Source organism: Mauremys mutica, chromosome 8 (genome assembly GCF_020497125.1).
Source record: "Mauremys mutica isolate MM-2020 ecotype Southern chromosome 8, ASM2049712v1, whole genome shotgun sequence".
Lineage (NCBI taxonomy): Eukaryota > Metazoa > Chordata > Testudines > Geoemydidae > Mauremys > Mauremys mutica.
In genome coordinates, this window is record NC_059079.1 from 42551657 (window position 1) to 42563367 (window position 11711).

Genomic DNA, 11711 nt, shown 5'->3' on the forward strand with positions numbered 1-11711 from the left:
TTATTTTATTTGGAATTTTGCCACTGCCAAGAGGCTGCAATTTATAAGTTAAAAGAGGGAACATTGTCACAAGTTATGGAAGATCCAAAGGAAGAATGACTAATAAGATCAATGCTCAAACATGATGACATTAATTAAGTGGAGTGGTATTACTTTTCTTAGTCTTATTACATGGAGCATGCACCAAAAGGTCTTTCTTATAGTCATTGAGGCCCCAATCCTGTAAATATGCGCTTAACTTTAAACACAGCTGCTCATGTGATTAAAGTCAAACAAAGGCATAAGTGGTTGCAGTACTGGACTTTGGATAGATGTGATTGCAATGCTGCAACAACTAAGTATACTGAAATGTGTAGTTGAGGAAGTAGTGTTTTCTTCCTAATTATTTCATACCTCTATTATATTCAAAAGTCACTGATGATGATAATTTTCTTACGAATAATGTGGTTCTATTTTGTGACAGGAGAAAACCCTGCCCTTAACATTCTTTACTACACTGGAGAAAGAATGGAGTAGGAGTAGTCAAGCAGAGGATCCACGAGCCATCCTGCTTCCTTATTCTGGAAGCAATAGGTTCAGCAACACTCATTGTTAATCCAAAAGGGAATAATGCGTACACATATATCCTCAGAACATGCTGCCAATGGCAGCATATGTACAGAATGGCCAGTGGTCTGGCCATGCCACCAAAATAGCAGACCATACCCCACATGGATCGTTACTAAGTCTATTAGCCAGGTTACTCACCTAGCACTGAAGGAAGCACTGTGGACATTCTGTCTAGCCGCTGCGTATATGTCTTGAGTAGAGAAGGGGATTCTTGTACTCTTATCCACCCTGCTCCCAAGTACACCTACACAAGAAAGTGCAAGAGTTGGCCCAGGGATTGCATTCACTACATTTGTTTAGCTTATTTATAAACAGAATCTGAAAAATGTGTTTAAGATTATAAACTAGTTTTAAAATAGAGGCTTAATCTACTGCAGTCTGCCCTGACATATTTATCCAGGTTGACTTGCATTTTAAGGTCACTTTCTGATTTTCTAACCTATGTGTGTGTGTTCTAACTTAGTTGTGTATCTGACTGCACAGCATGAACCATGCATCTGCCCTTTGGAAATCTAAGACACATTAGACCATTGTAAGCTCTCAAAGGCAATTCACATGGGCCAATGGAAAAACAAAATGTAATCAATCAATTTTTTCCTCCAAAGTTTCTATTATCCAGTGAGGAAAATTAATCAGCTTTAACAAATCAAAACCACAATCAGCATGAGCAAGGAGCATGAGCAAACAAAAAACCCAAAAGTCCCTACTCAAGCTAAAAAGTTCCTTTAACATTTGGTACAACTACCTGCTTTGTACAGTACAATGCAATCCAAAAATAACTACAACAACACTGCATACTAAGGAACCATTATAGAACTCCAGGTTTCAGGGCTGGTTCACTCGGTTATTGTTATTTATTATTTATATTCTGGTAGTACTAAGAGTTCACCATCCAAACTGGGCCCCATGGTGCTAGGTGCTGTGTAAAGAGAGAAGACATGGTCCCTGTTTCAAGGCTCCATAGAGATCATTGGAGCCTTACATTACTAGGGAAACATGTTGAAATCACAGTGGAACATTTACCACTCATGCTCCAGTGCTACCAGCTGTGGAGTACAAGATGTTTTGTGCGGACTGAGAGCTCTGTGATAACCCAAGGGAAAAATACACACACCAGTTCTGGACACATTCCTTATTTGCCCCTAACTGCTGTGGCATCATAGCAGTCTGAGGAAAGTTGGGGAGAAGGTCATACACTAAATCTCAACTGATTGTTTCTGCAGGGGCCCCCACATTTGTTTGAGTTGGCTCTGTGCTAGTTTAGCCCATTTCATTTAATAGGGTACTTCAGCCTTTTCATTTTATTCTACCCTTCCATGCCAGCAAGAGACATGCACAATGAGTCAGCTCCCTGCCTGTTACCCATGCTCTAGAGGGTCTCTGTACCCTGCCACAACCATTTTAGGTTGCATTCAGAATTTAGGAATGGTAACACTTATGGTTTTGCCATCATCATTAGTTTATTCTTTTTATTTATTGTACTTTTATTGTATCATAAAGGCCAAAATAAGGACTGGGTTTCTATTGCTATTCATTAAGGAACACATTTAAATTAGTCCTTCCTTTGATCATTGTTAATATCCTCAGGTGTAAGGCCAACACCATGCTGCTTTAGCAAGATATGACTTTATTTCTTGTGTAGTAGTAGGATTTTATTCTTGTATTTTATATAATTTAGAATGAAGGATAAAGAATAATAATGTAGTATGTATTAACATCATTTAGAATAAAGGATAAAGAATAATAATGTAGCATATATTAAATGTACTCGTGTATGATTTGATCATATCCTGCCAGCCACTGTTTTTGAATAAGAGAAAGGAATGGCCTAATGGGACAATGGGTAGAGATACATCAGCCAGAATCTGTGTCTGGACTGATTTCAAGGCAGTAACAGACCTTTGAGGGTCACCAATTTGTTGTAGGTTTAGCATTTTAAAATAAGTAAAAGAATGCCATGATTGTTTTCTTTTGCATTGCAATCTGATGTTCCTGTTCAAAATGTCCTGTGTAAATGAATTCTGTTTTGTGTGTGAATGGGGAATGTATGTGTTAAGAGCTAAGTGTGAAGGCCATCGCTGGACCAGATGTATGAGGGAGGAACCGAAGAGAGATGCAAAGGCGCCAGGGGGCTGCAACACGCCCCTATTGAAATGTTGGGGAGGGCAGATTGATGACTCTAAAAATGAGACAGGCATCTATCATTGGGGACAAGATAGCTGTGATCAAAACCACCATGGGATAACTCCCTGAGGAACTTGATGAAAGAACAAGATAAAGGATGTGAAGGACAATTTAAGAAAACAAGCACTTGTCAAACAACAATTGATTACAGCATGACGGTGCAAAACTCATTGATCCCAGTGAAGGAAAATCCCTATATAAACAGGGTGTCTTGCCATGAAACTTTGGGTTTGTCCCACTAAGACTTCCCCAGAGCATTGTGTTGTGACTGATGGAACCCAGCTCCACCCTACCCTTGATCAACCTAGTTGGCCACTAGATTGATCTGGACTCTAGACTGGTAACTATAATATCAACTGGCAGGACAGTGTGTGTGTCTGTGTGTGTTTGGTGTGATTGAATGCATATGCTAATTGTTGTATCTTCAATAAATGCGGTGTGTTGCCTTTTCCCCTGAAAAAGATCTCGTGTGTTTCTTATAAGCATAACACTTGCAACATCTTGGAGCATGTTACCACAGAAAATCTATTGTCACCCCAAAGCTTACATAATACAACAGCCACAACATGCATTAATCTTTAAATACATGTTGTATGTTATTTATTCCATATTATCTATCAGTTATGCAATGGCTAATTATTTTTTGTATGATCACAGAATGCTGTATGTTAGGTGTGGAGAACTTTTTTTTTTTTGAGCAGTGCTACTAAACAATTTTTCCAATATGACAAGCTTGAATCTGACCTCTCACCAGTTTTATACTGGTGTAATTCCATTAACTTTCATGGACCTACACCTATTGATTTATGCCAATAAAGGTGAGACCAGATTCAATCCCTCTATGTCAGTGGTCCCCAACCTTTTTTGTCTGGCGGGTGCCAGACGAAGGACTGTGGTGGCTGTCGAGCATCCGCCAAAATGCGGCCTAAATTCGGCGGCATTTCAGCGGCAACGCCTCTGGATGACGTCGCTTGTCGGTGGCAAGCAGCGTCATCTAGAGGCATCGCCGCTGAACTGCTGCTGAATTTCGGTGGCATTTCGGCAGATGCTCGACCGACGACCAGGACGCGGGCGCATTTAGATGCCCCCGTGGGTGCCACAGCGCCCACGGGCACTGCACTGAGGACCCCTGCTCTATGTTTTCACTGCAGCAATAGAAAACATTGTAAAGTTATAAAGTGTTTTGAAACAAGGTCATTGTTAGTTATTTCTTCTGGTGTACTGTGTAAGATAATATAACAAGTACTGTGCTATATAGTGTATGACAGTGTTTCCCAAACTGTGTTCCACATGATGTGTTCCGTGAAAGAATCATAATTTTTTAAAAGGGTCTTTAAATTTTTTTTAAGTTTAAATTTGGCATATTTGAAGCATAGTTTACAAGTCTTTTTGAATGACTATAATTTAACATAAAACTCTTTTTCCAGTTATTGATAGATCTCGTATTGAATATCATGGCATAAAGAGAACGTGGCACGCAAGCATGTTGATGTCTACCCCTTTTGGGCATGTTTCAGTTAGTGACGTCGTACCCCTTCCACCTGAGCCTGCGCGAACTGCCGTGGTATGCACACACCATTCTCTTTATGCCATGTTGAATATAACATATTCTCTCAACACGTTCAAACCTGTCTGTCTTTACCGTGTGTGCGGTAAGCACAACTAAACTAGCTTCACTCGAAACAATATAAATATTTGTGAAAAAACAAAATTTGAAAAAAATCAGTATTTTTAAATATTGTTACTAAACCTAATCACCATGGATTTGTAGCTAAAAGAAGGAACTTTGAAACAAAAAGCAAGTTATTCTGGGATTCCAGCTGTGGCCGAAATAAACAAGCAAAATATTGAGACACTTCAAAGTGAGGATGAACAATCGCAGTCTTTTGTTGCTGAAAAATCTGTTGGTACTAGTGAGTTATTCAAGGTGAAAGAATTTCCACCGAAGTATATCAAAAAAACAAGAAGAAGCAGGTGTTAAAAGACCAAAACAAAAGTATGATGAAAGTTATTTGTCTTTTGGTTTTACGTGTGTTGGAAATAAAGATGTTGCTGATGCACAGTGCATCGTGTGCAACAAAATACTAGCAAATAGTTCATTGGCTCCTGCTAAACTTCGTAGGCATTTGGAAACCAAGCATGCTGAATACAAAGACAAAGATATAATTGTTTTCAAGAGGAAGCATGACTCACTTGGAAATTGTAAACTTTTGATGATTACAATTGCTAAAACAGACAACAAAAGTGCAACAGAGGCATCTTATCGAGTAAGTTACCGTATAGCGCTTGCTAGAGAAGCTCACACTATTGGAGAAACGCTTATCAAGCCTTGCGCGAAAGATATTGTAACATGCATGTTGAGCGAGCAGTCTGGTAAAAAAATTGATGCTGTACAGTTGTCAAATAATACTGTTGCACGCCGTATTAAAGATCTTGCCAATGACATAGAAAAAAAGCTAGTTTGCCGACTGAAAATTTGCAGCTAGATGAGTCCACTGACGTTTCAGGACTTGCTGTTCTACTAGTATTTGTCCGACATAGATTTAATAATATTATTGAAGAGGACCTGATCTTATGTGAATCTCTGCAAAGCAACAGAACCGGAGAAGAAATATGCAACTGCATCAACAATTTTATCAGAAAGCATGAAATTAGTTGGGGAAAATGTATTGATGTATGTACTGATGGTGCTCGGGCAATGATTGGGAAGATGAAGGGAGCTGTAACGCAAATCATAAGTGTGGCACCAGAAAGCACTAAGAGCCATTGTCTTCTACACAGACAAGCACTTGCAGTTAAAAAAATACCAGCATATCTGAAAATTGTGCTCGATGAAGCAGTACAAATTATCAATTTTGTCAAATCTCGACCACTTCAATCCAGGTTATTTAAAATTTTGTGTGAGGAAATGGGTAGTCAACACAAAGCGCTTCTTTTACATACGGAAGTGAGGTGGCTATCCAGAGGAAAAGTGCTTGTGAGGCTTTTTGAGCTTCATAGTGAACTACTGGTATTCTTCACTTCAGATAATTCAGGACAAAAATTTAATGACTGACAAATTCCTCATGGCTAATGAGACTTGCGTATCTTGCAGATATTTTTGCAAAATTAAATAAAATTAACCTGTCGCTGCAAGGAAAGAATGTGACCATTTTTACTATAATGGATAAAATTTCGTCATTAAAAAAGAAACTGGAATTCTGGGCATCTTCTGTGTAACTTCGACTGCTTCCCTACAATACCTGAATTTCTGACTGAAATAAATTCTACAGTCCATGAAGAAGTTTCCAGCACCATTTTACAGCACTTATGTGACTTGCAGGCCTCTTTATTAGAATATTTTCCTACAACTACTGATGATAATGCTTGGGTTCGAAATCCGTTTGTAATTACTGCCAAACCAGTCGGCTTTACTGCACACGATTATGAAAGCCTAATTGACTTAATTTCTGACTCTGATTTGAAACAAAAGTGTAAGGATCTTCCACTGAATAATTTTTGGAGCAGCCTAATAGAAGAGTACCCTAATGTGGCTAAACATGCAGTTCAAGTGCTCTTTCCTTTTGCTACAACTTATTTGTGTGAGACGGGATTTTCGTGTTATACTGCAACAAAAACCAAATATAGGAATAGTCTTGATGCTGTGCCTGGCATGAGGATTCAACTTTCCAGCATTATTCCTAATATTAAGCAAATTTGTGATAGAAAAACACAGAAACACCAATCCCATTAAATCTAAATTTGTATTTCTATTTATAAAAATAGATTTTCCTAATAAAAATCTAATTTGTTTGGTGTTTGTTTAGATATAAAAACAGTTTTTTTAAGTAGAACACTGTTTTTAATTTTGACTCTTGCACTTGATTTTTGTACTACTTTATACGTGCTTTCCAGTTAGAAATTGTTAGTTCAAGTTGTTTTAAATTTGTATTTTTGCTTTGTTTTATAAAATAAAATATATTTGAGCATAAATAACACAATTTTTATTTGAAAACCAAACAACTACAAAATAATATTATAAGTGTGCCGTAATAGGCTAAAAAGTGTTCCGTGACCAAAAAAGTTTGGGAAACGCTGGTGTATGATTTAGAGTTGCCCCAAAGTGAACACAGAAACATCTGGACCATAAATTAAAGTTGACCTCAGGCAACTTTAACTTACATGCTGAGCCAATAAGTCATTCCTATGCTCAACATCACCTAATCATTTCCACATGATTAATAAAATTGCATGTAAATACTCACAGGAATCTGTTGGAATTGACATTTTCCTAACTGTACAAAAGTAGACACTACATTTTATAAAATTACTACACTTAGGACATATCTACACTACAAAATTATGTCGACCTATGTTATGTTGGCATACAGCTGCCACAGTAATTCACTTTTCCGTGTCCATACTACGCTCCTTGCGTTAACAGTGCGTGTCCTCACCAGGAGTCCTTGCATTGATTGTACTGTCAGCATAGGGCATTGTGGCATGGCTTCTGAAAGACAGTAACAGTTGATGTAAGCAGTGCAGTGTCTATATTGACACTGCATTGACCTATCAACAATGACTCTATGCCTCTTGAGGAGGTGAAGTTATTAAGTTGGCGTACCGGGGCAGTTACGTTGGTAGGCGTGAAATTTTAGTGTAGACACTTACATTGTTAGATTGTATCAGAGGGGTAGCCGTGTTAGTCTGGTTCTGTAGAAGCAGCAAAGAATCCTGTGGCACCTTATAGACTAACAGACGTTTTGCAGCATGAGCTTTTCGTGGGTGAGCTTTCGTGACTTGCATCCGAAGAAGTGGGTATTCACCCACGAAAGCTCATGCTGCAAAACGTCTGTTAGTCTATAAGGTGCCACAGGATTCTTCATTGTTAGATTGAACTCTGTAGTGTAGACCAGGCCTTAGACACTGATGTTTATACATGAAATGTTTTCTCCTTATGTAAGCAGTCAGGATGAGCTCTACCCTGACATCTGGTGGTGAATTGTGGCGTGTTGTGGAAAAGAACTTCAGGGGCTGATCTTGTTTGCATAGGCACACCCACCCCACCTAGCATGAGCCCACAGCAGCCCAAATGGTCACTTTGGCTGCTGTGGGATCCCCAGTTTCTCTGTTATTGGAGCAGGAAGAATAAAGTGTTGTTACCCTGATTATGTGAATCAAGGACAATGGAACTGTTTTATGACAGAGGGACTCGCCATCAACTAAGTAGCACTCACTAGACAAGGGACATGGGTTCCAAAATGCAGTGAATTGAGCAAGGTTGGGGACAGATATGTGTACCTGGTGGTATGGGCCATTTTCAAGACCTGAAACACCAATTGCACTGCCTCCTCTCTCCACTGTGGAATATCAGAGCTACTTTTGATTTCATTAGAAGTCTAGTTACAAGCTGCTGAGCTGAATTAACTTTGGGCTAATGGTGCACCAGCTCTGAGGCTCCCCTACTACAAGCTGCAGTCACTAAAGAGCTAAAATTACGAAGAGCTGAAATTGCTGAGTGCTTTGGGGGGGCCTGAAGATATATTGCTGAGTGACTGATAGAGCAGAGCAGTTTGCAGGATGGCTGGAGTGGCTCACAGGGTGGCTGGTGGAGTGGCTAACAGAGCGGAGCATGTTCGTGGGACGTCTGGAGCGGCTCACGGGACGGCTGGTGGAGCGGAGTGGCTGGCGGTGAAGGCTGCAGCAGAACCCCACAGAGAGGCGGGGCAGTCAGCCTCAGACCACGTAAGGTGCCCCTTAACACCGCTGCGCCCCCGCCCCCCATTTCCACCCTGGCGGGAGGTAAAACTCTGCAGATAAACTTTTGAACTCTGGGGCTGCACTGACTAGGGACAGAGACTTTGGGGTGAATTTTGGGTTGCTGGACTCAAGAGACTTTTGGGATGTTGGACTTTTGGCACTTTAGGTAATTTTTTTGGGGTTGCTGAACTTAAAACCCTGAGGGGAAAAGGACACTGTCAAACTTACTTGGGGCTTTTTGCTCATGGTTTGTGTTATGAATCTTGTTTGTGGTGTTTCCCCAACAGAATGCCGCATTGTTTCCCTCCTTTATTAAAAGGATTTTGCTACACTCAGACTCCGTGCTTGCGAGAGGGGAAGTGTTGCCTCTTGGAGGCGCCCTGGGGGGTGGTATGTAATTGTCCCAGGTCACTAGGTGGGGGCTCGAACCGGTTTTGCATTGTGTTATTGAAACGGAACCTCTAGATACTGAACCCGGCCCTTGTTGCTGCCAACTCGGACAGGCAGAAGGGTTACACTTATGTATATTAAATCAATCAAATAATATTGTAGCTAATGAAAATACATACAAGTTTGTGTAGTAACAGCACCTTGCTATAATTTATTTAAAGTCCCAAGAACATATGAGTTCAAAGACATTACGGCACAAAGGACAGCTTTTGATTAAATTAAGCCAAAGGAGTTCCACAAATCATCCTTACACTGCAATGTGGAACTTGAATCAGCTGACCCGTGTCAGGGAACCCTGGACTTGAGTATCTACACTGCATTTTAACCCTAGGTTAAGAAATTTCTGACCCGTGCTCAAACCTAAGGTTCTGGTGTACACAATGCTGTGCACAAACCTGAGTCAAAGTAAACATATCCCTAAGTGCCTAGGCCCCCCCCTCACACTCTAGCCATAGGAACGTGGTACACTGTGGGGAAACTTTACTGCCCATCCTGTTTCCTAACTGTGCTGGTGCTATTGATGGGACTCGGGTGCCCGTAAGGAGCATACTTAGTTCTTTTGGTGGCTGGCTCAGTAGAATGACTGCAGTTTGAGAAGGCTTTATACTGAACTACCCTCTAATCTGAGGATTGGGCTCTCCACCTGTAGGCTGAGTCACATGGGCAGGAAAATGCCTGTGTGCACCTGTTCTGAGGATAATTAAGACATCAGCCTCCACCCTATTAAAATGAAACTTTGCAATTCTTAATTTTTGAAATTTGATATTCATTGTTTTTGTTTGGTTGTTTTTTATTTATTTTTGTCTGTTTGTTTTGAAGTTTGACATAAAATGTAGGTTTCAGAGGAAAAACACACATACACCCCAGCCTGACTGCTACTTGCTGCAGAGCATTAAAGTGCAACCCCAGGGCTTGGAGTGCAGTATGCTACAGCACCCTCTAGGAATCCCTTATCCCTGCCCCTTCTGCACCCCAGGAGGCAGGAATAAGGGATCTCTGGGAGGCTGTGGGGAAGTTTTGGGTCTGGCTCCCACACACCACCCTGACAGTCCATGCAGCCCGGGTGCCCCTGCAAACAAATCAATAGGTAGGAGTGGGAGGAGCAAGGAGCAGAGAGCAAAGCTGGGACCAAGTGCTGCCCTGCAGGCAGGGGGAGCAGCAGGGCTCCTGTTTCAGCACAGTTGGGGGAGGGACAACTCACAACATCCCATGGCTGGGAGCTGCCTCCTGCATATAAGCTTTGCTCTCAGCTCCTGGCAGGCTTCACACAGCAGTAAGAAGGAGCTGGAGCAAGAAGGGGGAACCACGCTCAGCCAGGCAGCAATGGTGCTTCTGGCTGCTGTGTTGGCTGCCTGCAGTGCTGCTCCTCTGCCGCTGGGAACTCTGGGATACATCTGGAGGATTTCCAGGACCCAAGTCAAGCCAGGGCCATGTGCACACAGGAAAGCAATAGGAGTCAGACCCTAGGTCTCTGCTTAACATGGGCTTGGACCCATAGGCACTGACTCTGTGTGTACTCCAGGGCTGGAGCACCCATGAGGAAAAACTGGTGGGGGCTCTGCACCCACCGGCAGCTCCCCTCCACACCCCGCCCCAGCTCACCTCCACCTCCTCCCCTGAGTGCGCCTTTCCTGCTTCTCCTCCCAGCACTTGCTGCCATGAAACAGCTGTTTCGTGGCGTAACAAGCCGTGAGTGGGAGGGAGGGGGGAAGAGCGGGAACGCAGCATGCAGGGGCGGCTCTACAAATTCGGCCGCCCCAAGCAGTCATGCCCAGGAGGCGCCCCGGAGCCGCGGGAGCAGCGGACCTCCCGCGGGCATGACTGTGGAGGTTCCGCTGGTCGCGCGGTTTGGCTGGACCTCCCGCAGCTGCGGGCGGTTCGCTGGTCCGGCGGCTCCGGTTGAGCTGCCGCAGGCATGCCTGCGGGAGGTCCTGCCGCGCCGCGGGACCAGCGAACCGTCCGCAGTCATGCCTGCGGGAGGTCCACTGGAGCCGCCGGCCGAGCGTCCCCTCCGCAGTCATGCCTGCGGCAGGTCCGCTGCTCCCGGGGCTCCGGTGGACCTCCCGCAGGCATGACTGCGGCAGGTCCGCCGGCCCAGCCTGCCGCCCCCCCGGGAAAGGGCCGCCCCAGGCGGGTACTTGCCCCGCTGGGCTCTGGAGCCGGCCCTGGCAGCATGCTCAGGGGAGGAGGCAGGGAAGAGGCAGGGCCTGGGTGGGGATTTGGGGAAGGAGTTCAATAGGGGCAGGGAGGGAGCTGAGTTGGGGCGGGGACTTTGGGGAAGGGGTTGGAATGGGGTGGGGCAGGGGTGGAGTTGGGGCGGGGGGGGCGCAAGCACCCTATGCTTGGACCCTCCAGCCCTGCACGGTCCCGAGACCCTGGATCTGAGCCCTAGGTTAGCACAATTGGTGTGTGGAGGCAAGGAGGGTTTGGCTTGAGTCCAGGCTCAAGCCTGGGTTTACATTGCTATTTAGACATATTCACAGGAGTGGAGAGGCTGCGGCTGAGTAAAGCCAGGACCCAGTGTTCAAGTCCTATTGCTTTGCAGTGTAGACACAACCCCACTGGACTTATGTTCTGGGAGCTGCCAAAAGTATTCCACAATCCTGCGGGTCAATTTTATTTGTCCTCTGAATAGTCAAGTTTAGTGGACAGTCAAGTTTTCCCACACTGTACTACAAACAAAGGGATACAGCAGCCACAGTTTGGGAGGATGCTAGGTGGAAGTCTGG